The 27,969-nt window shown below is 36.0% G+C and overlaps 1 pseudogene; it reads right to left on the bottom strand.

Annotated features, from left to right (window-relative positions):
- Positions 1 to 1,068: 1,068 nt before the first annotated feature.
- On the bottom strand, positions 1,069 to 25,953 carry LOC130018071 (tubulin alpha-8 chain-like; annotated as a pseudogene).
- Between the last annotated feature and the right edge of the window lie 2,016 nt (positions 25,954 to 27,969).

The following is a 27,969-nucleotide window of genomic DNA, read 5'->3' as shown; positions in this document are numbered from 1 at the left end:
CATTTATTTAAGAGTGTTCTTGATTATTATGAAATCTGGCAGATTCATCCTGAGTGTCTGCAGTGCCCGAGTTCCTTTCAGAAAGCTGGACGCAGGAGACAGTGAATGCTACACAGAGTATAACATCCATTTGAAATAGCACCGAGCTTTGACCTTGGCGGTTTGTCTTTAGCTTCTTCTTGCATTTATTGACAATAGACAGTGACTCATTGACTCTGTCACTGTCTTGGTCATGTGGCATTAATTCCAAAGCTTTAGCGCTCAAACCTCTATATCTAATTCTTATTTGTGTACCATAAATGTTCAAACTTGAGTACACTTGACCTTCAAACTGAATGAATCTTATGCTTTTAAATATTCATTTGAAATAACATAGGTCTGGAAATGAAATAGCATTTCTAATTGCAGAGTAATGTTAGTATAATCGTTCTCTGGACTAATTTTAGTGTGGCTATTTTATCCTGATATTTACAAAGTAATTTTCTATTTTTCTAACTTTTCTTTCCATGATGAAAATAAATTCGAATGTCCTTTGTTTTTTTTTCTTTAGGCCAAATGGAGTAGAAATTTTGTCTGCAGATTCAAATATTAATATCTTGTGTATGTTTGTGTATATATATTACACACATATACCTCTAGATGTATAATATATGTATATGTATTTTATACATATATAGATATATGTATTATATGCATTTAAAATATGAATCATTTAACAAAAATAATGCATTTAGTATATGATACTTACTAAATAAGGCATATATACATATATCTGCATTTATGTACATCAATACCACTGGAAATACTTAAACTTATAGCACTGTATAGCACTGCTTTTCCGTTGTTCATTGATTTGCTCTAGCAGGCCCAAGTAATGTCTTCATTATGAGACTTGTTGTTATGGTGCTAGGCATATTGAATACATCACGAATAACTTGCCAGGCTTTGCTGTGTGACTTTTTTTTTTACTTAGAACACTTAAAACCACACTTTTATGAAAAGGTTATAATCACCAGTCAATAATAAAACAATTCCAAGAAATGGGAGTGTAAAATTGCAACAAATAGATTAATATTCTTCACCCTTATCCTTTCCATCTGTGCTATCTGCTCTGACCTCTTCATGATGCTTCGCCAGGGAGGTCATGTCCTCCAGTGCCTCAGAGAACTCTCCCTCTTCCATGCTCTCACCCACGTACCAATGAACAAAGGCATGCTTAGCATACATCAGATCAAACTTTTGTTTCAGGCGGGCCCAGGCCTCAGCAATGGCTGTGGTGTTGCTTAGCATGCATTTGGTCAGGTCCTCACCAGGAACCACAGTGGGAGGCTGGTAATTAATACCAACTTTGAAGTCAGTGAGACACCAATCCACAAACTGGATGCTACACTCCATCTTGATGGTGGCAATAGCAGCATTGACATCTTTGTGAACCACATCACCATGGTACTACAGGCAGCAAGCCATGTATTTACCATGGCGAGGGTCACATTTCACCATCTGGTTGGCCGGTTCAAAGCATGCATTGGTGATATCTGCAAGAGAAAGCTGTTCATGATAGGCTTTCTCAGAAGAGATGACAGGGGAATATGTGGCCAGAGGGAAGTGGATTCGGTTTAGGGCACCAAGTTAGTCTGAAATTCAGTAAGATCGACATTCAGGGCCCTATCAAATCAAGGGAAGAAGTGATGGAGGACGCAATCTGGCTAATAAGGTGGTTCAGGTTAGTGTAGGTTAGGCACTCAATATCAAGGTTTCTACAACAGATGTCATAGATGGCCTCATTGCCCTCCATGAAGGCATAGTCAAAGTGCTCCAGGGTATTGTGGGTAGTGAGGATGAAGTTGTAGGGCTCAATCACAGCAGTGGACACCTGGGTGGCTGGGTAAATGGAGAAATCCAGCTTGGACTTCTTGCCATAGTAAACGAAGAGATGTTCCATCAGCAGGGAGGTGAACTCAGAACTGGTTCCCCCACCAAAGCTGTGGAACACCAAGAAGCCCTGAAGCCCAGTGCACCGGTCAGCCAGTTTCCGAATTCGGTACAAGACCAAGTCAATCATCTCGTCGCCAATGGTGCAGTGGCCACGGGCATAGTTAAACAAACAGATAATCACTTGATCACTTGACTTCCCGTTAATCATCTATTTGCTCCAGCGGGCACCAGTAACGTCTCCATTTGTCCCTGTTGTGCTAGTGTAACCCAATGGCGTCTGTTTGCTCCAGTAACACGAAGAGCTTCAAACCGATCGTTCATGATCTTGATGAAGAAGTCTGACCATCTGGTAGGTGGGAGGCCACGAGGTCTTTTGACATCCTGTGGAATCCATTCTGTAACAGTTCTAGTTCAGCGGTTGTCTCTAAATCTTATTACGTGACCAGCCCAACTGATTTTTGACACCTTGGCAAACGAGACAGCATCCCTGATTCTTGATCGTCGACAGAGGTCGGAACTCTGGATTCTTTCTCTCATTTGAGTGAAACGTGATATTCCAAGCATAGCTCTTTCAATTCCTCTTTCAATTTCAATTTCAATTTCAAATAAAGAATTAAATAATGGAAAAATAATAGAATTTAGAAATTACCTAATTTCCGTTTCTCTACTTAATTATGACATTTATAATATATTTTCACTATATATTTGATATACTTTGAAGTCACAATAGTTTATATTTTATAAAAAAACTAGAGTTTGAAAAATATGATACATCCTCATATTAATATTGTTCAGTTTGAAAAATAAAATGCTTGTTTTTATTAAGGGGAAAGTAGGAAAATAAATATTTAACACTGAAAAAATATGTAGTGCTACTATTACTGCAAAATACCACATATAGTTCAAATGCCATCTACATTTTTGCACCTATAAGAAACAAAATAACACAGGAGAAAAACTAAAAATTTTATATAATTCATTGGCAGAAGAAGACTTTATTCCCTTTAGCAAAATGAAAATCTCAAATTATATCAGAATTAAATCTTCCCCATAAATTACCTCTACAATTTCATTCTTGAAGTAGTTTTTATAATGGTGCATAGTATCTTAATTAAAGTTAATCATTTTCTGTACTGAATTTACCTTTGATTTAAAGTAAACTTGACCATTTAATTCCTTTGAATAAAGAACAAAATTATTACTTTCTCTTCCATGTGACCACATGGTTATATTTTGCAGTACTTATTTTTTATTGTTGTTCATCATTTGAATTAATGAACTGTGAAATCAATATTATTCTGTGAGTAGATAAATTATAATTTTAAATCAATGTTTACTTTAACCAATCCAAAATTGGGAAACATTTATTCATTAGTCCTATAAAAATAATTAAATAAACACATCATAAAGAAAAACCTGCTCGAATGTTGAGAAAAGTATGTTATTAGCTGTATATCTGATTCCAAATAAGACAGTATACTAAACACAGGAAGTTACAAGGCATTGTATTGAAAATACTCTGTCAGCATGAATCTGTCCTCTGGGTTTCCATGTATCACAAATAGTTTCAAGTGAAATGACTAGTTTTCAAGTTTATTATATACACAAAATAGGTACAATATAAGAAATGATAAGTGAAAAATTTCGAAAGATTTGTATTTCTCTAAGTGAGCACAAAAATAACCTCACCTGTGTTCTTCTCAATTGCCACTACCTGTGTTCTCTCAATTGCCACAAAATGTATATTCCTCAGGATTTTCCCACAGTAAAATGATTAACATTTTTTGTGTGAGGGGTTTTACCTTATGTGTTTCTTTAAGAAATAAAACAGGAAAATAAAATATATAGAAAAAATACATAAAATTATTTTATGAAATTAATGTGTGTATAAAAATGGCACTTCCTCCATATAAAACATTTTAATTTTAAGGATCACTAAATGATAATTTTGAAAAATTTGATGGCTACATTTCCTTTCATGCATAGTTTATTTGTTATTGAAAAAATGAATATAGTAGGAAATGGATTACATACATTTGTTCTACCTATTAAAGTTGCTTATTATCATAGCTATGTTACAGAGCCTTTTAAAATAATATATCAATAGAAAACATTATGCAATTTTTCATTGTATTAGAAAGGAATTAACTCGGTGTACTGAGTGGTGATTTTTATAACTCTTTCCATGAAAACTGTGATTAATATGTAAGAGATCTATGTGCCTTGGACAGATAATCCTATACCATAGAGTTGATGGTTTGGAAAATTACTGCTATACTTGTTCACAAAGTTTTGTTGCTTTCATTTTAGAAAAACATGCTCAAGACACCCTTTCTAATATAGTTTATTTAATCACATCATACCACAATATTATGTTTCATTTTTGAAATTTACTGTTAGCTGAGGCATCTTTTTTCTGACAAATTTTGATCCATCTTTCTACCCATTGTCTTCATTCCCACACACTACATACTCATGTCCTTTTGAAACTAAATCATGTCTTTGTCCTTAGTATCTAGGATTTACATTGTTTCAGTAGGATTCAAGAATATCATCTGAGAAATAATTCTAAACATCGAATAAAACTATGATAAATGATATGTCACTGTCCTCCAGTTGTTCATCGATTTTCTCGAGTGGGCCCAGTAACGTCTCCATTGTGAGACTTTGTTGTTACTGTGTTTGGCATATTGAATATGCCATGGGCAGCTTGCCAGGCTTTGCCATGAGGGCAAGATACTCTCAGTAGCTTGCTGGGCTCTCCGAGAGGGGCAGAAGAATCGAACTCGAGTTGGCTGGGCTGGCTGCGCACAAGGCAAACGCCTTACCGCTGTGCTATCACTCCAGCCCAATAAATGATATATACAATAAAAATTTTAGTCAACAGTCATGGAGTTGAGAATCAACAAACGTAAAAATACATTTGTATATATCTAATTAAATTCTCAATTGTGGTTTGACAGAAGCATATTCCAGCATGTGATATGATACCATGATTCTAAAGTTTTAGATTAATATGTAGAAATACATATTATTTATTCAATGTGAAACTGAAATTGAGATTTAAAAAACAATACTGAACAATAAAAAATGTAAAAATTGCATAAAACTTAGTTTAATCTTTACTTCCCACATGCGTGTCAAATTACGTTCTGTGAACAAGTTCCATACATTTACAGTTCCAAAAGCAGAATTTTATTTCTTCTTCCCAAATGCTTGCTGCTCCCACCCCCCCCCCCAAGCCCCCTACCACTTATTTTTTTTTCCTGGGAAGATCACAGCATTTAAAACTGCATTCAGTTGTTATGTTTTCTCTAAGTTTTTTTATTTTTTTCAGTCTCACCAGAATATAACCGTAATATGCAAGTGGTTCATTAGAACTTGAAAGATATTGTGAAATTTATATCTGTTCTTCTCTATGAGATTTTTAAAATCTTTTGAAGTACAGACTTTATATCGGCAGCCCTTTGCAAAACAAATGTATGTAATTTCTTATAAGTAATGCAATTCATTAAACTGGCATGGTAAGTGTGTGGACCTCAACACATATATGAGAATGTTCTATCTGCCAGACAACCCTTCTGTACTCTATTTTTTATTATTTTAAATCTTATTTTATTAAATCACCATGAGATAAACAGTCACATAGTTATTCATGATCGAGTTTCAGCCATAGAGTATTCCAACATCCATCCCTTCACCAGTGTGCACTTGTCATCATCAATGTCCATAATTTCCCTCATTCCACCCCTCAGCCCCAGCCAGTCTGTCTCTATGGCAGACACTTTCTTCTCTTTTCAGTCTCTCTATCTCTGTCTCTCTCTCTTTCCTGCTCTCTCTCTGTCTCTCTCTCTCTCTTTCTCCCCCACCCCTTTTGTCATGATGGTTTGCAGTACAGTTACTGTAAGTCTATTTTCTGTTTCAATTCTAGTCCAGAATAATCATTACTAAAGCACTTTTATACTCTTTCTAGTCAGCAAACCACACACTCGCTCAGTTGCTTCTCATAAGGTAACAAAGGTCCTTAAAATTCTTCTAAAAATTATAGGTGAAAAAGAGTGGGTCACACCTAGCTACTCTCAGGTTTATTCTTTTATTTGAGCTCAAGGATTACTTCTGTTGGGGCTAGAGTAGGGGTCGGGGGGAATAGGTGATGCTGGGGATCAAACCCAATTTGGCTGCAAACAAACCAAGCACCTTATTTGCTTATGCTAGTTCTCATGCCCCCTGTACTAATTATTAATTTCTTAATTTAGTGTTTGTAAATTTCACTGTTTATTTTTTTAAGAAATACAAAATGAAAGATAAGAAAAATCTAGGGCATTCTATTGATTATAATTGTTCTCACCAATATTTTAACAATTGTTCTTTCTAGTGGAAATTCATTGGGGTACAATGTTGAGCACATAGAGTCACTTGAAACTGAACTTGTACACAGTGATACATAACACTGCTTCAGTAGATTATTTTTCTATTGTTGTGTAGCAAAATGCCAACATTTTATCTCAAAAAATGCCTTAAATTGTTCTTCTATATTAGGAATACTGTCAAAATATTTCATAATTCTCTGTTTCTTTTCAAAGTTTATGAAATAGTGCCCATAATGAGGTCTCATCTGAAGCTCAGATATGTATTTCTAGCATTATTATTGTTAAGGAACAAACTTCTTGAAGCTGAGGAAGTGATGAAACTGTGTTCAAGATAACAAGGGAAGTATATTTCTGTTTCACTCTTTTTAAAGAAATTTGAAACTTTTAACAAATTACATATTTTTTAAAAAATAAGTTTTTATTCAAACATGATGATAATAGTGTTACCTTAACCAACCACCAAAGTGCACAAGAACTTCATCGGTGCCCTTATGTCTGTTCTAGCCCAACTCTTCCTTGTACTTTATCCCCAGCCCTCACAGACTTGTAATCTCAGTTGTATGATATGAGTCCAAGGAGTTGTCATCATTGAATATTGTATTTCCTTTGTTATGTTTCTCTTATACTCTTAAAAAGTGAAGTCAGGAAAACATGTTGTTTTTCCTCTGACTTCATTTGCTTAAGATACCCTCCAGCTGGATCCAAGTTTCACTGAACAGCATGACTTTGTCTTTCTTATAGCTAAGTGTATTTCATCATGTGTCTATATATAATGCTATACTTATGTTGTCTATGCCAATTTCACGTAGGAGATTTTTTTCCCGTATAATTCAAAAGCAATGAATTATTAAACTTAGTATAGGAATAATAGTGTATCATATCCACAGGTCAATTAGACACTGAATTACAAGATATGTATACCAAGGAATGAAAGTTTAGAAGTTATTTTATAATCATGCTTATTATAATTTAATTAAATAGTGCACATGTCTAGTTACATACTTGAATAATGTACTCCTGCATGTGGATGAATAAATGGCCTCAATATTTTTTAAATACCCTTAGTGTAATGTTAGGAAAATTTCAGTGGTATTGATTCACGTGGAACATTTGGATTTCACCCAGCAAAGTCAAATTATGCCAAATAAAGCATGTTTATTGTCACTTAAAAATTAAAATTAAAAATCACTACTATATTTTGCATCATATCTCTGGAATAAAGATGAACTAAAGTTTTAAGTGTTGGGGTGAGGGGTTTGGACCAGAACCAGTGCTTGTTCAGAGGCCATTCCTCAGTCTTTGATTAGAAGTGACCCTTGGCAATATTTTGGGGACCATATGCAGAACAGCTAAGGAATTTTTAAGTTGGTTGCCTTACATCCTATACTATTCATCTAGACATATTCTACCTTTTAATTTATAAGAAAAAGGTAATTATAAGAAAGAAAGAAATGCAGAAAATGGGCTGAGTTGGGTTTTATTTTTATGTGCGCTCTAAAGGTTTTCTTATAAAGCTCAATGGGATAGCCAAAAGTGAGTGTTTCAAAGGAGTTAATGAGAGAGAGATGAAAAGAAATGAAAAATATTAAGGTAGAAGAAGAGACAATGGAATAAAAAGAACTTTATTCTCTTCTTTTCACCACACAAGAGAGAGATAAACATTGGATAGTAACCCAAAATCCAGTTACATAAGAAATTATTCAAGAAACTCTCAGAAAGAAATTAGATGTTTAAGTTTAATATATTACTAACTTAAAGGACTTTAGACTTTTTTAAACCCAAGGTTGCCTCATGAAATTATTTCAACATTATTTTTAAACTTCAGAAATATCACACCTTGCTCAAACTGCAGCCCACATACTCTAGAAGCAAACAAGGGATTCTTATTAAAAAGACACTTTTTCCTTGCATTTGTCTTACTGTATTTTACAGGAATAAGCACTGAGTGAAATTTTGTATGTTTCTGTGTATAATTTTACGGAAGAAAAACTTGTGGAGAGATTTTTTTTTCTAATTATCCTCAAATTTGCAGTATAGTAAATATGTTTGTTCTTTGGGAATATTTCCCACAAAACTCTAAATTAGTGGTAAAATTGAACTTTGTATATACCTATATTGACATAATTTCTCACCAAATGACCTACTATGTATGGTTAGGAGTTTGGACTGTGTCACAGAGCATTATAGAACAACACAAGAAATAACAGTTAAATGGAATTTTTGTAAGGCTTTTAACTTAATTATTGTTGAGGGAATTTTTTCGGAGTTTTACTTCTAGATACAGAATTTAAGCTAAAACTCTTGAGACAGTAAAAGTCACAATCAGAGAAACTTGAGAGACCTTATACCCAATATACATTTTTTTCTGGATAAAAAAATGACATACTTTAGGCTACTTTAGACATTTACATACCTAAACTGAGAAGTTTGAATTATTGCTGTTAAATATCATTATTAATTTTCTAATTAAATTATATTTTTTATCCAGAGATGCAAAGTTGGAGATGCAAGCATACTCAAATCTTATAGCTAGAGGGATTTTCTGGGTGTGAGTGAAGCCTCTTATTTATAAATAGCACAGACTACTCTCAATATCCATGAGCTCAAGGAAAGCCTGCTTTGAAGCTCAGACTTAGATTAAAGACTAAATCGTAGCTCAGTTGATTCTCCTCCATCTCTTGGCAACATTTGGTAGAGTTGTTACCAGCAATTAATGGTGAGATAGAAAATTTAGTGAAGATTCTAATTTGATTAACCTACACACAAACATCTTTGCAGAATTACAGTGACAAGTAAAAGAAACCATCTTGGATACCCAGTAACCCCGGAGAATGAAGATTTTCTAAATCTGCTTACTTTATACTTGAATGCTGCTATAGAAAAAGAATGAAATCATCATTTTTATTCATAGAACCTTTTTTTTTTCCGTAAAATTTAGCATCTTGGATAAAAAAAAAAAAAACTTTTTCCAGTGGTTCCATACTGTTCTCATCCCCCTCTGCCTCTGTGGCAGACACTTTCCCTTTTTCTCTCTCCTTTTGAGTTTTATGGTTTGCAATATGGGTACTCAATGGCCTTCATGTCCAGTCCATTGTCTACTTTCAGCACACATCTCCCATCCTGAGTGAGCCCTCGAGGCATCATTTACTTGGTGGACCCTTCTCTATCTCAGCTGCCTTTTCCCCCAGTATGTGAGGCCAGCTTCCAATCCAAGAAGCTAACACTCAAAGATAGTAGGGATTAGGGCCTGGAGGATCTCTCCTAAACTAAATTTTTTTTTTTTTCTCAGCGTACCTTCTCTGGCCTCATGGCTGACAGAGGCTCATTTCAGAGGTTGCTTGGCTTCACAAATTGACACCAAGTGAAAATGTAAATGTATTTCAGGATAAAATAAACAAAATAAAGAGTATAATATTTAAATAATAAACAAATAAATATAATTATTTATGTACTTGGATTCCCATGACAATATATCGTAGACACAGTTATTTAAAATAAACAAAATTGTTTCTCACAGTCCTGAAATCGAGTTGTAGCTAGGTTTTAGGTTTATATTCTGTCATTTTAAATCTTTATTGAGATAGTATTGATTATAGTACTGTCAATGATGACTATATGCATACACCTCTCCAAGAACACACCTTCTACAAGATTGCCCACTTTCCTTCACCCAAGTCCCAAGGGAGCTTCCCTTTCATCCCTCCTCCCCCAACTCAGTACAATGGACCAATTATCTCACTTCATTGCCCTTGCTGCTTTCTCACTGTGTCCCCTAAATCCCCCATATGAAAGTGATAATTTTATATTGATCTCTTTCCTTCTAACACACTTTAGTCAGCATGATGCCCTCAAGTTGCATCCATGTTGCAATAAGTTACATAATTTTGTCCTTCCTTACTCCTGCATAATATTCCATTGTGATTATATTTTTTGTTTAGTTTTGGTTTTTGAGCCAAGCCTGGCAATTCTTAGGGGTTACTACTGGATCTTCACTCAGTAATTACTCCAGGCAGTGTTTGGCAGAACATATAGGCTGCCAGGGATGAACCTAGGTCAGACACAATGTAAGGTAAGTGCCCACTTGATCTGCTATCTCTCATATGACCACATCTTAACTTGATTACACCTACAAAGACAGTTTCCAAAGAATGTTGCATAAAAGACATGCATTGTTAGGAGTTAATGGGGCTTACAATTCTACTCCTGACAAGGAATGGCAGTGATGGAAGGAATCCTCACTGTTGAAAACTGAGAGAAGCATGCTTACTCAATCACATTGATCTGATGGAATTCTTGAGTGAGGAAGGATTAAAGTTTTCTCGAAAATGATTACTGTTCTAAAGTTGATAAGTAGCTAAGAAGAGTGAGATTAAAGTTTTAGAATATGGCAACTCAAAAAAAGATTCCAATTTGTTCAGACAACTTTTTTATTCTTTCCAAATCAATGTCTCCTAAAATTTATACAACTTAAACAACACATGCATAAAATACATAGATAGAATAAGCAAATCAGTGAGTATTAGTCATGCATGCTTTTGAACATGTGGTTTATGGAAGATTCATAAATACCATGGGGGGCATGGCGGATCTGTATGCATTCAATGGTTTGGACTTCTGAGAAAGATCACTATAAATTATATTTATACTTTAAATCTGAATAATTCATAAAATAGAATATATTAATTCCATAAAATGGCAGAACATTAAAAGAATGTCTGTCCAATCATCTCATAGCAAAGTGAATTTATCAGAGACATCTACTCTACTCACTTCTTCTTCATAATTTTTGATAACAACATTGAGAATATAGAATATAGGACATCACAGTAGTCTACAGAATCCATTATTAAAGATGGTAGTGTGGCATTGAGCATATAACTATGATGTCCATTGATTATACTCTTTATTATATTACATAGAATTAACAGGATATATAGAATAATGGGCTGTTTGTTAAGGATTCAATGTTCAATATTTCACTAGATATTTTAAACTCTGTTGAAAATATTCAATTAAAGCATCATTTTTTGGGTGGAGATATGTATCAGGTTGAAAATGTTTTCTTATATGATGGATAAAACATATTTTTTGTTTTCAGTATGGGATCTTACACCCAATAACTAAAACTCACAGTGAAGGAATTAAGAAGAATTTGCCTTGGTCACTACCACTACTAAATCACATCAGAGGTATTTATTTATGCTTCCTTCCTCTGGGATTTTAGCCACTATTTTATTAGATTTTTTCCCCTAGGAGAAAAGATGGTTAATATTTTTTCTGTCACTGTCACTGTCACTGTCCTCCCATTGTTCATCGATTTGCTCGAGTGGGCCCAGTAACGTCTCCATAGTGAGACTTGTTACTATGTTTGGCATATTGAATATGTCAAGGGTAGCTTGCCAGGCTTTGCTGTGTGGGTGAGATATTTTTTCTAGAGAATATATTTTTTCTAGAGTTAGTTAACTGAATACATAATGGGGAATGAGGAATAATTATGGCAATATGGAGGAAAGTCCACAAAATTCTCTTGTAGTGCTTCTGGACTGGTACTATGATGAAATGACTATTGCAACAATTATATTTGGTGTCAGGGATCTTAAATGTCTTGGGTATGAAAGACTTATTTATTCCATCAGGAAATCAACCAGGATCATGTGATGAAATACCATATCTATAATTAATGAAGAAAATGGGGGTTATAAATATCACTCATAGTTTTATATCAGTCTTCTTATTTTTGTTGTAGTTAAGTCATCCATACAGACTTTGCAAAGATGGTAACAGAGTGCATTTCATGAATAATACCAATTGAGCTCAAAGTGAAATTTTTATCCTCTGTTCTTAATGTCTCAGTTATACATCATCTAGTCTTCTCCTATAATTTCAGTCAGGATAGAAGGTGGATCCACTCTCATCATGGACAGCAGAAAATTATAGTCTAAAGCAGAATTTTTTGATCAATTGCTAAGAGTTGATTGGTAGATACTTTGAGTACATAATTCTCTAAGACATTTTGTTTGCTTTCTAGAAACATCTGTGGCCTAAAGTAAGAAAATAGATAATGCATATTTATATTGCATCTATCCATTTGCTCTGAATGTTCTATCTTAGGCGTGTTTTCTCAAATGACATTTAAGTTCATGTCCTAAACTCTGTTGGGGACTGAGCTCACCCAATCTATACAAGAGGCTTTAAATTTTAATCATTTTCATATAATTTTTCTTTTTTTCCCTGATAAGATACATTGACATTTGTTCATGACTGGGTTTCAATCATATAATGTTCCAACACCAATCCTTTCACCAGTGACAGTTCATGGCACAATTGTCCCCAGTTTCACCTCTCCTTCCTCCCTGCTTGCCTCTATGGCAAGAACTTCTGTCTCTCTCTCTCATACACACTCCTCTCTCTATCTCTCACTCACTCACTCACTCACTCACTCTCTCCTTTTGGGCATTGTGGTTTGAAATACAGATACAGATACTCTTGACAAAAAATGAGTGTTGAAATTAAGTAAAGGGATACATATGAAGATGAATTCATTGATTGTACTATAATTGAAAAATTATGAACAATAAAAAGGCATAATAAGGGCTGGAGCAATAGCACAGCAGTAGGGCATTTGCCTTGCACACAGCCAACATGGCCCACCCGAGTTTGATTCCTCCGCCCCTCTCGGAGAGCCCGGCAAGCTACCGAGAGTATCTCGCCCGCAGGGCAGAGCCTGGTAAGCTCCCCGTGATGTATTCGATATGCCAGACACAGTAACAACAAAGTCTCCAATGGAGACGTTACTGGGCCCGCTCGAGCAAATCGATGAACAACGGGAGAGCTTTTACCCTTTACCTTTTTATACACAATTAAATATAAAATCACTGTATCACTGCCATTCCATTGTTCGTTGATTTACTTGAGCAGGTGCCAGTAATGTCTCTATTACTCCCAGACCTGAGATTTTAGCAGCCTCTCCTTACTCGTCTTTCCCAATGATTGAAGGCTCTTTCAGGGTCAGGGGAATGAGATCTGTTATTGTTACTGTTTTTGACATATTGAATATGCCACGGGTAGCTTGCCAGGCTCTGCCAGTGCAGACAGGATTCTCTCAGTAGCTTGCCAGGCTCTCCAAGATATATATATATATGTATATATATACATATATATATATATTTCTCTATGATTTGTTGCCTAATGTCTGAACCCCATCACATATGGTGTGGTAATTAAGGAAAATGGGTAAGAAGTGTCTTATGATGTGTCCTGCTGTCTGGAAAGTGGCCTGGAGCACGGCATCAGTCGGGTAGTGGAGGTCGGCTGCCAGGGCTGGGTCCCTTAGGGTGGGGGGTTTCCCGAGTGGAAACATCCTGGAGCAGAGTCTGGAAGGTGGCAGTTTGATATTGAGTGTGACAAGACTTCAAAAGATGGTACCGCACTTCGAGAGAAGTGTCAGAAAGCTCTCCAGGATGAAATCTGCTCCATCATCAGCAGATCACGGCCATGGTTACATTTCTTCCTCTTCTGGAAATTTGATCTAATGATTTACACAGAAAATGATTTGTTTGTACCTGATAAATGGGAAGAGTCGGGACCCCAGCTCATCACCAATTCGGAGGAAGTTCGTCTCTGTTCCTTTACTACTACAATCCATAAAGTCAACGGCAGGGTTGCCTACAAGATTCCCGCCAATGACCGAGGACGAGCTCAGGGCTACGTTGCATTTGTAGTTCCCCAGAGTGTTTTTCCTGAAACCAAGTCAACTGCTGTTGATGTTTCATTTCACTGGTTAATATTTAGATGGGGAAAGATTCCACTGGACTTGACTGCACTCTGAGTGATTGTTCCTTTTTGTGGGCACCTATTTGACTTTCCATAAGATTTACGTATGAATTGATCGCACATTGTTTCAAATAGAAAATATGCTTAATTATATCAGATTTTCTCTTATTATAACATCAATATACAAGGCAATTATAAATGTTAGAGTAATCAAGAAAGATTGTAAAATGTCATGTATAATAAAATATTTACTTAAAAGTTGCATATTTATTATTGAAATCAGCAGCTCAAAGATTGTTTTCTATGTGTTTTGCCATGGAAAAGTTATGCTGTTAGGTTTCCTGACCTAACTTAAGAAAACTCTCAACTATATCATGACTGTTGCTCATAAACATATCTTCAATAATTCAATTAATTTTTTATTCATTTATAGCGGTAATATCTGATGCCTGCTATCTTTACAATTTTTTAGACAGTTGCACAGATGTGAAGAACTGTACACTGAAGAAGATAGTCTTGACTTACTATATTTGGCAGGAAGAAGTAAATATAAATGATAAATTGCAAAACATTGGATTCTAAGAATAAAATCATATGTGGATAAAGAAAGAAGTATTGAAAATTTAGATATGGGAACTAATAAAAAGGATGCTAAGAATGAGGCACAAAAGCAGTGTTCTAAATAAACTGAATAAACAAGCCATCAAACATTTGTCAATGAAATTTCAAGAAGTAAGTAAGGAGAGAAAATGCATATACAAGAGGACTTTGAAAGAAAATATGGTACAGAAATTATGTTTAATTAAACGTGACATATTTTCTTATACTGAGGCTTTTTGTTCATATAATTACCTAAAAGTTTAACTACTGGATCTCATAGAAGTACATAAACATTCATTTTTTTAAAGAAAACTATTGCTCCCTGTAGTCACGATCACTTTCATCCTGTTGTTCGTTAATTGCCTCGAGCAGGCACCAGTAACGTCTCCTTCGTCCTAACCCTGAGATTATAAAAAGTGCCACATTCAAGGCTCTTTCAGGTTTAGAGAATGAGACCCACCATTGTTACTGGAATTTGGCATATTGGGTACGCCACGGGGAGTTTGCCAGACTCTTCCGTGTGGGCAGGCTACACTAGGTAGCCTGCCAGGTTGTCAAAGCAAGAATGAGATAATAAGATGTCGCACAGCCGCATTTGCTTCTGGGAGCTGGGTTTTATAGTCTCTGGGTCTTGGCCATTGATGGGATTACACGGCACGGGTCGGGGGGCAGTTGGTGAGTCTGACCCCCTCCTACTGAAAGATGGAGGATCTAGGTGGAGGATGCTCAGCTCTAATCCCAGTAGGCTTGGAGATCTCAGCCCTGGGACCCGCATGCCGTTGTTCCTCTGCCGGAACCTTCATATATATGGAGAGTGATCTCAGCATGGTTGTGGCTGGTTCTGGAGGTCTTCGGGGCTCTGCCCGGGATCTGCTCAGGGCAGGGAGGGAAACTCAACCTGCCCCTCTCCAAGGGCCCCCGGCGAGGACAGCCAGATGCAGGGGCAGGAGACTCTGCCCGTACTAGCTGCATCAATTTATACTCTCTTTTCATCAAATATTCTTCAATACTTGATTTTATATTTTTGATACTAAACATTCTAACAATTATGCAATATATGTCATTGTGGTTTTTATTTTAATTTCTCTAATAATTACACTAAGCTTCTGTTTCCATCACCTTTTCTCTTATTTATATCTTCTTTAGAGACAAAATGCCTCTTTAGATACTGTCACTTTGTTTTTAATTCTTTTTTTTTTTTTGTTATTGAGTTGGGAAATACCATTGAAATGGCCATTGGAGCAAGTAAAATGGCTTTTAAAAGACAATCTAAGGTCTTGAAAAAAACTGAGAAACTTGAAATAAAATAATAAATGAAAATTCAAGTATTAACTTGAAAGTGTTCACATACCAAGAGTCTATTTAATTTGACTTTGATACAAATATTGTTTACATATAAACATAATTGGATGCTTTTCTTCTTTTCATCTTTATTAACCCTTCAATATGATATTATTTATTTTGCACAGATACTATACCTTATGCTCAGGGAGTTATTAGGTAGTATGTACTGAAACCATAGCTTACATTTGGCAAAGCCCAAGAATACGGGCTTGAGATATATGTCCAAGCCCTGAGAATTTTTTAAAGCAAAGGAACTAAAAATGATGAACGAATAAAAAAATTACCCCCTCCCGAAATGGTTTTGTTATATTACAAGAGTTTCCTCCAACTATATGGTGAAATTGACATAGAAACTAAGAATGCTCATGGTGGAATATCAGTTCGGAAAACTAGATTCTCCCTAGATGTATCTAATGTTCTTCAAGAAGTAGAGATCCTGATATTTGTTTGAGAATGAGAGATGGAAGGTGAGTTTAACAAGGATTATTATTTGCATTTGTATCTGTGTCTACATACTACCTATTTTAATTAAACACCAAGTTTAATGAACATGGAGAAGAAGGAAGGAAGGAAGGAAGGAAGGAAGGAAGGAAGGAAGGAAGGAAGGAAGGAAGGAGAACTAGGGAAGGAAAGAGAGAGAAAGAGAAGAAAACCTAAAAACCAGAGAATCAGAATCTTTGCTTGCATTGCTGAGTTGCTAGGGGAGAATATCTACTGCTGTTTCTCTTTGCTCCAGGAAGAGCAACACAGCATTCAACAGGTCTCCTACATAAGTATGCTTTTACTTGTCCAAGATGGAACCGAAGGGAGGAGTAAAAGTGATATAAGAATTTAAAGTTAGAGGGGCTGGAGAGATAGCACAGCGGGTAGGGCGTTTGCCTTGCACACGGCCAACCCAGGTTCTATTCCCAGCATCCCATATGATCTCCTGAGCACTGCCAGGAGCAACTCCTGAGTGCAAAGCCTGGAGTAACCCCTGTGCATAGCTGAGTGTGACCCAAAAAGCAAAAAAAAAAAAAAAAAGAATTTAGCACAGCGGGTAGGGCGTTCGCCTTACAAGCGGCCAACATGGCCGACCCGAGTTCGATTCCTCCGCCCCTCTCGGAGAGCCCGGCAAGCTACCGAGAGTATTCGATATGCCAGACACAGTAACAACAAAGTCTCCAATGGAGACGTTACTGGGCCCGCTCGAGCAAATCGACGATCAACGGGAGGACCTTTACCTTTACCTAAAGTTAGGTAACTAGTTGGTAATGGAAATTTACCCAAATTAGATCCTTTATAGATCAATCACCTAAACTTATTTAGAAATTAAATATTTAGTGCTTATCTCTTTTATGCCCAGGAAAGTCTTGAAACAAAATTGAAAAGGAGATCCATACTTCATTAAAAAATGTTGTATTTAGTCACTGTGAATTACAAAGTTACTCATGGTTGGATTTCACTGGTACAATGTTTTAACACCAATTCCTTCATCTGTGTCCACTTCTTTTCACCAAAACCTACCCAATCCCCGACCCCCAGTCCCTGCTCCACACGCATTTACTGCCACCAGTTTGCCTCCGTGAGAGGTGCTTAAAATATATATATATATATAAAATGTATATATTTATTTATGTATCATATAGAAATGCATGCATAGGTATATGTATTTAATACATATACATATATGCATGTACACAAAAACATATATGTATATATATTTTTTTGCTCTGTGGCTTGCAGTAATGCTACGAATGGGGTTTATGCATAACAGTTTACTTCTTTCAACTACCCCCTCACAACAGAATCTAGGTATAGTTCCATTAGCTATCATGAGTGCAGAGCTTAATGAAAGGTAAATGATTTGTAGAATAACCCGAGCTCATTTTAAATCTTCAGTAGCTTGAATTTGGTTTTGGATGACTCTTCTTTCTTCCCTACCCTCTCTTTGAATAACATGACTGTGAATAAATATTCAAATTGTATCAGTCTGCTTAAAATATTAGTCACTTTGTTGTAACCTACTAAAAAAGAATATTATTGAGAACAAATACTGTAATGCTCTGTCTCTTAAATCTTCAGACAGAACGCAGAAGGCAGGGAGAGTGCTGAGCCTCATACCTCAGGGATTGCTGTCGGTTAATTGCAAAGTTTATTTTTTGCCTCTTTTTATAATGCTGTGTCATCTAGGGGTTACCACTCCACAGACATGAGTTCTGTTGCTTAGTTCCTCATGTCTAGTGAACAGCTGTGAAATGTGGTGGCCTGGTGTGCTGGGACTACGAGTCAACATTTGCAGCACGTGTGACCACATTGCCATGATCATTTCACATTTTTAGAGGATTATGCCTGCCTGAAAATGACTGGTCAAATTCCAAATAGTATTGCAAAAACCATTTTGGTAGGTCAGATATAAAGAGAGATAAAAATAAAAGAAGAACGAAGACCAATATAAAACTTAGTATCATAAACCCTTTGTTTGGCACATAAAATAATTAAAACAGCACCCAAATTATTCATTGATTAAAAATCCCCAGTGTCATAACACATTATTTTTCGATATCATTATATAAAATTCAAGAAGAAAAGGACCATTGCCTTTGGTGGGTGACTAAGGATTAGAATGTGTCTAGTATATCTCTGTTCTTAATTCTTTGTAATTAGGAAAATTTATGAAAATGGATTTCACGAAAATCAATTACCATTTCTTGATATGCCAAGGTTTCCAGAGAATATGATTGCTGTAAATCCACAGAAATTATCCTGCTGGTCAATCAAAAGTGTTTCTCAGGTAGGAAAATATATTCTAATCTACCCTTAAAAACAACTTAGCAACCAAAGGTGGTCTTTATGGCCAAGCCACGGGCAATTATATTATCCTACCCCGAGCCAAGTCCCACATTGGCTTTCTGATTGTGTACTTCTGCCATATGAGAACACAGCCAGGAGAGAGAGAAGTGGGGAAAAAATGGCAGCGAGAAGCTGTGCACACCAGCAGGTAGTCTAGTCACAGCCTCTGGGTTCTAATATATTTGAGTTTCCTAAGCAACTATGCTCCCTGGGAAACTGGTTAAATTGCATCTATAGAAACTATTAACTGAGCAATGCCTCCTTCAAAACAGCTTTATGTAGAGAGTACAAGAAAATGATGGGTGAATATTTTCTGCTTCTTCAATTCTGAGATTTTCTAGTAGAGTATTTCAGAAATATACTGGATAATATAAATGCATATTTTCCTGGGTCCTCATTGTTTTTCTGCTTATTTCATTGCATATAACTCAGGGAAAACAATGATGCATTATGTCGTTTCATTTCACTGTTTTTGGAGGCTTAAGGAAACTCCCTGTTTACTTATGGGACTAATTTGACATTTTGCTCTCAAAAACAGTCACATGAATTAATGTGCTAAAACTCTGGACTTAGTAGAATGTTGTATTAACCTTTCCCATAATGTCTTACATCTACTGATTACTGAATTAAGTAACCATTGTGCATTATCATGAGAAACATGAAGGTACTTTTTAATACAGTAGCAAGACACCTGCTAATTAAGGTACATTTATTCTTGATTTCCATTTTATTCATATCTCTATGAAAGCAAATTATATTACTATTTTTACCTATTTAATAAACCTTAGGATGACCTCTATATTGCAATTTTTATTAAATTAAGGAGCAATCTTTAGGAATGTTTTAAATGAGCAGTCTAGGAACCAGAAAAATAGTACTGTGCTATTTGCCTTTCACAGGACCCAGACTGCTTCAAATCCTTCGTGGATCCCAAAGCACCACTCTCAGCTCTGAGTTGTAGAGCTAAGAGCACATCCTGAAGACCACCAGTTGTAGCTAAACAACAACAATAGAAATATGAGCAGTCCAATAAATTAAAGAAAACTAGGGTCAAGATATTTGAAAATTGGCAAAATAAAATACTTTATTCAAATGTCTTCTATAACTTACACTTTAGTATTTATTAAATTTCCAATTTAAAAATATGTAAGTTTTAATTCTTTGTCTGTTATCTACACTTATGTTAAAAATACACATGTGCATACAGGTGAATATCCACTTGTGAGAATAGTATATCTTTTTGTTTATAGTATAAAATCTGAGGATTTATTTATTATTTTTATAGTCAATGAAAGTAAAGAGAGTTCTTTAATTTCATCACATACATAAAAAACATGCATATGGGACCTAGAGAGAATTAGTCAACCACAATTATTTTAATCTCTTGGAAATTAGCTGTTATACATGCATTAACATTATTTATGTAGAGTACACATAGAATATGTGCTCTCATATTAAACAGCTGTTGTATCTGTAAAGAGAACATTAATATTTAAATTATGCAATAGCATGAAATAATAACTTCACTATAAATTTTCCTAAAAAGTTCTTCATAGTTTTTGCTTTGTTCTTGATGCTGGCATAATTTAATGAATGACCAAGATTATCATTATAAACATCTGTCTCTGGTAACTTTAACCATTATGCTTTTTTAATTTTTTTTATCAAAGTAAATGAAAAGCTATATACCACTCCTGCTGAAATTAGTTTTTCACTTAATATGCTAAAAATATATGCTAGACTTCCCAGCTAATACTCCAAAACTTCGATTCATGCTTTCAGCACATGAAATCCCTCAACTGTTTATTACATATCTCGTTTCTTTTTCCATGTTCTCTTATTATTTCACTGCTATGGGTATATTCCACAAAAAATAAATGTAGGATTCTTTAACACCAATATACTAAAATGTGACCTTTTTTTTAAAATGTGTGATGACTGAACTTAATTTACTGTTTCACTGTCATCCCGTGGGTTGTTGAATTACTCGAGCGGGCGTCAGTAATGTCTCTATTCCTTTCAGCCTTGAGGTTTTAGCAGCCTCTTCTTACTCATCTTTTCTTAACGATCGGAGGCTCTTTCAGGGTCAGGGGAATGAGACCTATTGTCATTACTGTATTTGGCATATTGTGTACGCCACGGGAAGCTTGCCAGTCTCTGCCCATGCAGGCAGGATACTCTCCGTAGTTTGCCAAAATCTCTGAGAGGCATAAAAGAAGTGTCTTATAATGTGTCCGGAAAGCATGGCAGTGGTTGGGCAGCAGAGGTCGGCTTCCGGGGCTGGGTCCTTTGGGGTGGGGAGGGCTCTTACATGCCCCACAGCCTGGTGCAGAGTCCCTATTTATATAATATAAAGCAGGCCCTCAATCCAAAACCAATTAAGAGAGGAATGGATAATCAAAGCGAGAAGAACTTCAATGAAAACACAGAGCTACAAAGGGAAGATAGTCATACAAAGATAGGGCCATAGATATTAGCTTTGCTACTGAAAACAAAACAAAACAAAAAGGCCAAGAAAAAATATTTTTTCTTTCTTGCCTATAAGTTTGCTTTGGAATTTAGATTGCTCAAATGGTTGAGGCACTGCACTGCATTCAGGAGACCCTGGTTCAACACCACTCTCTCTTTTCCCACCCTCTCACATTCCCCAACCCCCAACAGCAACGCCATGAGACAATTCCACATATTGAGCTGGGATTATATCCCAGCTCAACTGGATATAATCTAAAACCAAAATCACTTGATCACTTGACATCCTGTTACTCAACGATTAGCTTGAGTGGAAGCCAGTAACGTCTCCATTCGTCCCTGTTGAGTGCTAGTGTAGCACAATGACGTCTGCTCTCTCCAGGAACACTAGGAGACTCAAACCAATTGTTCAGGGTCTTGACAAAGAAGTCTGACCATCTGATAGGTGGGCAGCCATGCGATCTTTTGACATCCTGTGGAATCTAGTTGGTAACCACTCTAGTTCAGTGGTGGTCTCTAAATTGCAATACGTGTCCAGCCCATCTGTTTTTCGACACCTTGGCAAATGAGACAGCGTCCCTGATTTTCAATCAATTGTCCACAGAGTTCAGAACTCCGGATTCCTTCTCTCACTTGAGTGAAGCATGATACTCTAAGCATAGCTCTTTGTATTCTGCTTTGGGAGACCCAAATAGGGTTCTCATCCTCTTTTTGTAGGGCCCAGGAATCTGAGGAGTATGTTAATGCAGGAAAAACAGTGGAATCGAAGAGATGTGCCCGGAGCCGTAGGTTCTTTGTCCTCCTACCTATTTCTTCGACGCTCTTGAAGGTGTTCCAAGCCTCTCTCTTCTTCCTGAGCAATTCAGATGCCAGGTCATTCATCATGTTGAGTTCTCGACCTAGGTACACATAACTGTTGCATTCAAAGATGTTTACTCTGTTGAGAGCAAAAGGAATGTCAGGAAGGAGACTGTTTCTCATGAACATTGTCTTTGTTAGATTCAGCCGTAGTCAGACCTTTCCACAGTTATGGTCGGAGTCGGCCAGCATTTGTGCTGCTTGGCTGATGTCTGGTGTTATTAGAATGATGTCATCAGCGAAGCGGATGTGCTGTAGTTGCGGACCGTCTATCTTCACTCCCATTCCTTCCCATTCCAGTTGTTGCATGAGACTAATGAGACTAATTAAAAGTTGATCTTTTATTTGCTTCGTCTTTGCTTGTTTCTACCACATGAGGTACTAGTGAAGTGACAGAGTACTTATCTTTCTCCTTTTTTTCATTTATTTTTCACTTTTGAAAATGAAAAATTAATTTTATCAACTTCATATTTGGGAATAGAAATAATCTAGTCCTATAAGAAATGGATAAATAGGATGGAAGAAGTTACCTTAAAAGCAATGCAATTATCTAGTTATTTTTTCCACAAATTTAAAGGATTATGAAAAGAGTAATTGTTTACTCTATGTACTGGTTGATAAAGATGTATATATTCTTTCTCCCCATTTTTTATGTGACTAGTTTTCTAGATAAAATGAAGGAACTGGTTATTCCATTTCCTTAAAGTTATATTCATGAGTTAGTATAAACTTTCCCCCCTTATAAAACCAAAGAAAATTGTGATACTTGTTGTGACTGTGTTTGGCATATTGAATATGTCACGTGTAGCTTTCCAGGCTTTGCCATGTGGGTTGAATACTCTCGGTTGCTTGCTGGGCTCTATGAGAGGGGCACAGTAATTGAACTCAGGTCAGCCGGGTCAGCTTTGTGCAAGGCAAATGCCCTACCTACTGTGCTATTGCTCTAGCCCATTTTAGATAGTATGAGGCCAAATTCATATTACAGTAGGTACTGCCCTTGCCTTGCACGTGGACAACCCATGATCAATCCTGGGCTCCATATGTTGCCCAAGTCCCATCAGGAATGATACCCGAGCTGAGATGAGAGCTTTGAATAAGTCCTAAGATATGGTCCCAAACAAACAGCAAACATGAACAGTAAACTTTTCCAAGACACGACAGGTTGTATTTATCAATTGTACTTATCAAAAACATTTTGATTTTTTTTATTTTTAATGTAGATAAAAATGAAGGTTTGTGTTATACAGGTAGCAAAATAGAAAATTCTCCAACATAGGTAAGACTTGGTCCAAACAGTTTACCAAATGTACTATTGCTTCATTCCATTGTCATAAGAAAAAGTTCTTTGGGTGAAGCAAACAAACAAAAAATATTAGGAATGTTTCACTCATGTCTGAACACACTTGAGTCATTGACAGAAGAATAGATGTTTCAAAGGAATAAAAACAGTAGCATGAGAGAAGAGATATGTCATAAGTTGACATGGAATGTAATTTTTATTCTTTTGTAATGGGCAGGCTGAATAGTTGGTTGAAGGGCTTGGTTGCATGTGGCATTTCTATAAAATTTCTTTTACCTAAAATTTGGTTTTATCCCTCTTCTAACTCTTTAAGGACAACCTGGAACTGGGCTGGTTGTTTTCTTGTGGTGCTTATTAGGGAAGAATTTCTAGTGTGGAGATAAAAGGAGTAACGTTAATACTTTCCTTGTGGGTTACTACTGTCATTGTGAATAAGAAAGCAGAATTGTTAATTCTGCAGAAGACATAGGGAGTTCTTTTCTAGTTTGGTATCATTGCTAAAAACTGAGAGAGGTTACTGCTTCTCCATGTGGTAATTCTACCACCCCAAACACCAATGTTTTAAAGTCAGACAGCCACAGTGCCAAAAGATAATAAAAGAGAGAGAGAAAGAGAGAGAGAAAGAGAAAGGAAGAGAGAGAAGTGTCAGTCACAGAGGCAGACTATGGGGGAGGGGTGGAGGAAGATGGGTGGGAGAGAGGCTGGGAACATTGGTGGTGGGATATGTGCACTGGTGAAGGGATGTGTGTTGGAACATTGTATGACTGAGACTCAATAATGAACAACTTTATAATTGTGTATCTCATGACCATTCAAAACATAAATAATAGAATAGTACAAGGTTTCTCTTCCTGGAGTGGTGGTTTCATTTTTCTCTTTCTGTATACTATTAGGACTAGACATTCTTTTCCCTGCTATTTCATAATTTCTACTCTTTTCCCAAAATATAGAAAAATTAGAATTGTGTAACTCTTGGATTCATAATGAGTATAGTCTTAATCATTATCATTGTTAATTAATGAGAAAATGCAGTCATTCATTTTGCAACCACTATTAATTTTGTTATCTCTCAACAAGCTGTTCACAAAACATAAATAAAATCTGTCCAAGGAATTCACAGCTATCTTGGGATAGTATAGAAATGCTAGACTTTTATAGTCTTTAGAGTTTAATTTTCTTAAAATGTTTCATGCATCATAAGTAAATTAGAAGTACTATTGGTGTAAAGAAAATTGGAAAAAATCTACACAAATGTGTTTTTGATTTTAATTTTCATCAAGTATATCTCTTGCAGGAAAAAAATAATAAAGAGTGGCTCTTACGTTCATATAGATGAAAAAAGTTTAGGAGAAATCTATCTTATTCTATATTAAGCAATGACTATTTCCACAAAGTCATCACAGATTGATAAAATCAGTCCTCCTTTTCACAGAAATCTATAACAAGACACTGTAAGATCTTTTCATCTAATAACAGTGTGCAAATTTCTTCATTGTATGAAAATTAGTTTTTCGTTTATCTCTACTATCACAAAACCTGAAAGAAACCCCAAGGATAATTTATACACCCCAGTGTTTTCATAAAGGAAAGTAGTTAAATCATTAAAATCACATGTCTATTCTATTTTTTAAAGATCATTGCTTGAAAGCTTGATAAAGAAGCATTATTTGTATTTGATATCATAAGAAGGAAGTAGTTAGATTTTTAGGACAAATATTCCAAAGTAAGAAAAAAACTGAGTCCTACCTTTTGCATTTTTTTGACTGTGGTCTTAGAACATTTATTTTAATTATCTGATACTCACTTTTCTAATTCATAAAATAATAGTGAAAATAATATAAAATGGTCTCTGGTTGTATACATTTGTCATATTAAAAGAAGTAGCAGACATTAATGCATAGAGGGTTTCAACTTCTCTTATCTCAGGCAGAATGCCAACCCATCAAATGGTTAACAGAAAGGCCTGAACTTCTACCTTTTATAAAACTGGTGGACTCAACATCCTTTACCCAAAATAAAATTGGTAGCCTACACCAAGATAACAGCCCTTTAATATTTGAGCTAGAGATCCTCCCCTAACTCACACCAACCTAAAAACAACCAAACAACTCATACTTACCTAAAAACACATCAAAACATAATGTGCTTTGTTCTTCCTAAAAAAAAGAAGAGGAAATTTAACTCCAGATAAAGGGGTTGAACATTGCAGAGAAAGACCACCTAAGTCTAAGCTAAATTCTATTATATTCTATCTCTTCCCAAGTAAATTTGGGCCTGTCTTTTTTTCAAGTTGCCTACTTTTCTGCTATTCAGAAATATATAACTCTTGTTTCATTTAATAAAGCATTCTTGGTATTCAGAGATGATTTGAGAATTGTTCAATTCTTATGTTTCTTTTCAGGGGTATATTACTATCCTACATCATTTATAACTCACCTTCACATGTTTATTGTAAGAATAAACTATAACCATTCACGTTGAGTTCTTAATAGTACCAAGTATATTCATTATATATCCCTCCTCTTCTAACAAAGATTGCAATAAATTTTACACTCTAAAAGGTAAAATCAGCCAAACTCTGGTATAAATAAGTGGCCAGTTATCTGTGAGTAATTTAGGGAAATTTAAAGATGTAGCTTTAAAATATTTTACATTTATATACTGGAGAAATATTATAAGGGCCTAGGTGCATGACTTACATGCAGAACACATTACTATGACCTCCTCTCAAAGATTCCAACAGAAATGATCCCAGAGCATGGAACTGGAAATACGGCCGAATTATGGCTACTTGTGCCCCTAAGCAAACAAAATATTTAAATCAAAATTACCACATTGTATTCCAGTGTTTGTATCTGACTTTGCTTTGCACCATATTAAATTTCAAAATATTTAGCATGCTGTTCAATTTTTTAAATTAATTTTATTGAATCACGTGAAATAGTTTTCATGTTTGGGTTACAATCACACAATGATCGAACACCCATCCCTCCACCAGTGCACATTCCCCACCACCAATATCCCCGGGATAACACCCCTTTCCCACTCTCCCTCTGCCTCCAAGGCAGACATGATTCCCCATAATCTCTCTCTACTTTTGGACATTCTGGCTTGCAATACAGACCCTGAGAGGTTATCATGTTTGGTCCTTTATCTACTTTCTGCAACATATCTCCCATCCCGACCGATTCCTCCAGCCATCTTTTTCTTAGTGATCCCTTCTCTATTCCAGCCGCCTACTCCCCTTTATTCATGAGGCAGGTTTCCAGCTATGGAGCAATCTATCTGTCCTATGTATCTACTGTTCTTAGGAGTCAGCCTTGTGTTATGTTGTTTTATACTCCACAAATGAGTGCAGTCCTTCTATATCTGTCCCTCTCCTTCTGACTCATTTCACTTGTTACTCTCGATGTCTATCCATTTATAAGCAAAGTTCATGACTTCATGTCTCCTGACAGCAGCATAGTATTCTATTGTGTAGATGTACCAAAGTTTCTTTAGCCAGTCTTTTGTTTTAGGGCACTTGGGTTATTTCCATATGTTCGCTAATGTGAACAGTGCTGCAACGAACATATAGGTATAGATGTCATTCCAACTGTGCTTTTTTGCATCCTTGGGATATAATCCCAGAAATGGTATTGTGGGGTCATACAGAAGCTCAATTTCTAGTTTTTGAAAGACTGCCCATATTATTTCCAGAAAGGCTGGACTAGTGGGCATTCCCAGTAACCCTGAAAGAGTGTCCCTTTTCGCCCACAACCACTCCAGCACTGGTTGCTTTTGTTCTTTTGAATCTTTGCCAGTCTCTGTAGTTTGAGATGATATCCCAATGCTGTTTTGATTTGCATCTCTCTGATGGCTAGCGATGTGGAGCATTTTTTCACGTGCCTTTTGGCCATTTATATTTCTTTTTTGAGGAAACTTCTGTTCATTTCTTTTCCCCAGTTTTTCATGGGGTTGGAGGTTTTTTTTTTCTTGTACAATTCTACTAGTGTCTTGTATATTCTGGATATTGATCCCTCATCAGATGAGATTGGGTAAATATACTTTTCCATTCTGTAGGCTCTTTCTGTGTTTTGGTCACTGTTTCTTTTGAAGTGAAGAAGCTTCTTAGGTTGATGTAGTCCCATTTGTTTATGTTTGCTTCTACTTGCATGGTCAGTGCTGTTTCACCCTTAAAGAATTTTTTAGCTTCAATGTCGTAAAGAGTTCTGCCTACATATTCCTCTATGTACCTTATGGGTTCATATTTGATTTTGAAGTCTTTAATCCACTTTGATCTGACTTTTGTGCATGGCATTAGACAGAGGTCAGAGTTCATTTTTTTGCAGGTAGCTATCCAGTTTTCCCAGCACCACTTGTTGAAGAGGCTTTCCTTGTTCCACCTCACATTTCTTGTTCCTGTTTCAAAGATTAAGTGGTCAAATATTTGGGGGTCTGTGACAGAATATTTGATTGTTACATTGGTCTGAAGGTCTGTTTCTAGCC

The sequence above is a fragment of the Sorex fumeus genome, unplaced genomic scaffold (genome assembly GCF_029834395.1).
Source record: "Sorex fumeus unplaced genomic scaffold, SorFum_2.1 ptg000008l, whole genome shotgun sequence".
Classification (NCBI taxonomy): Eukaryota; Metazoa; Chordata; class Mammalia; order Eulipotyphla; family Soricidae; genus Sorex; species Sorex fumeus.
Note: the sequence above shows the minus strand (reverse complement) of the source record. Positions and strands in the feature narration are given on the sequence as shown.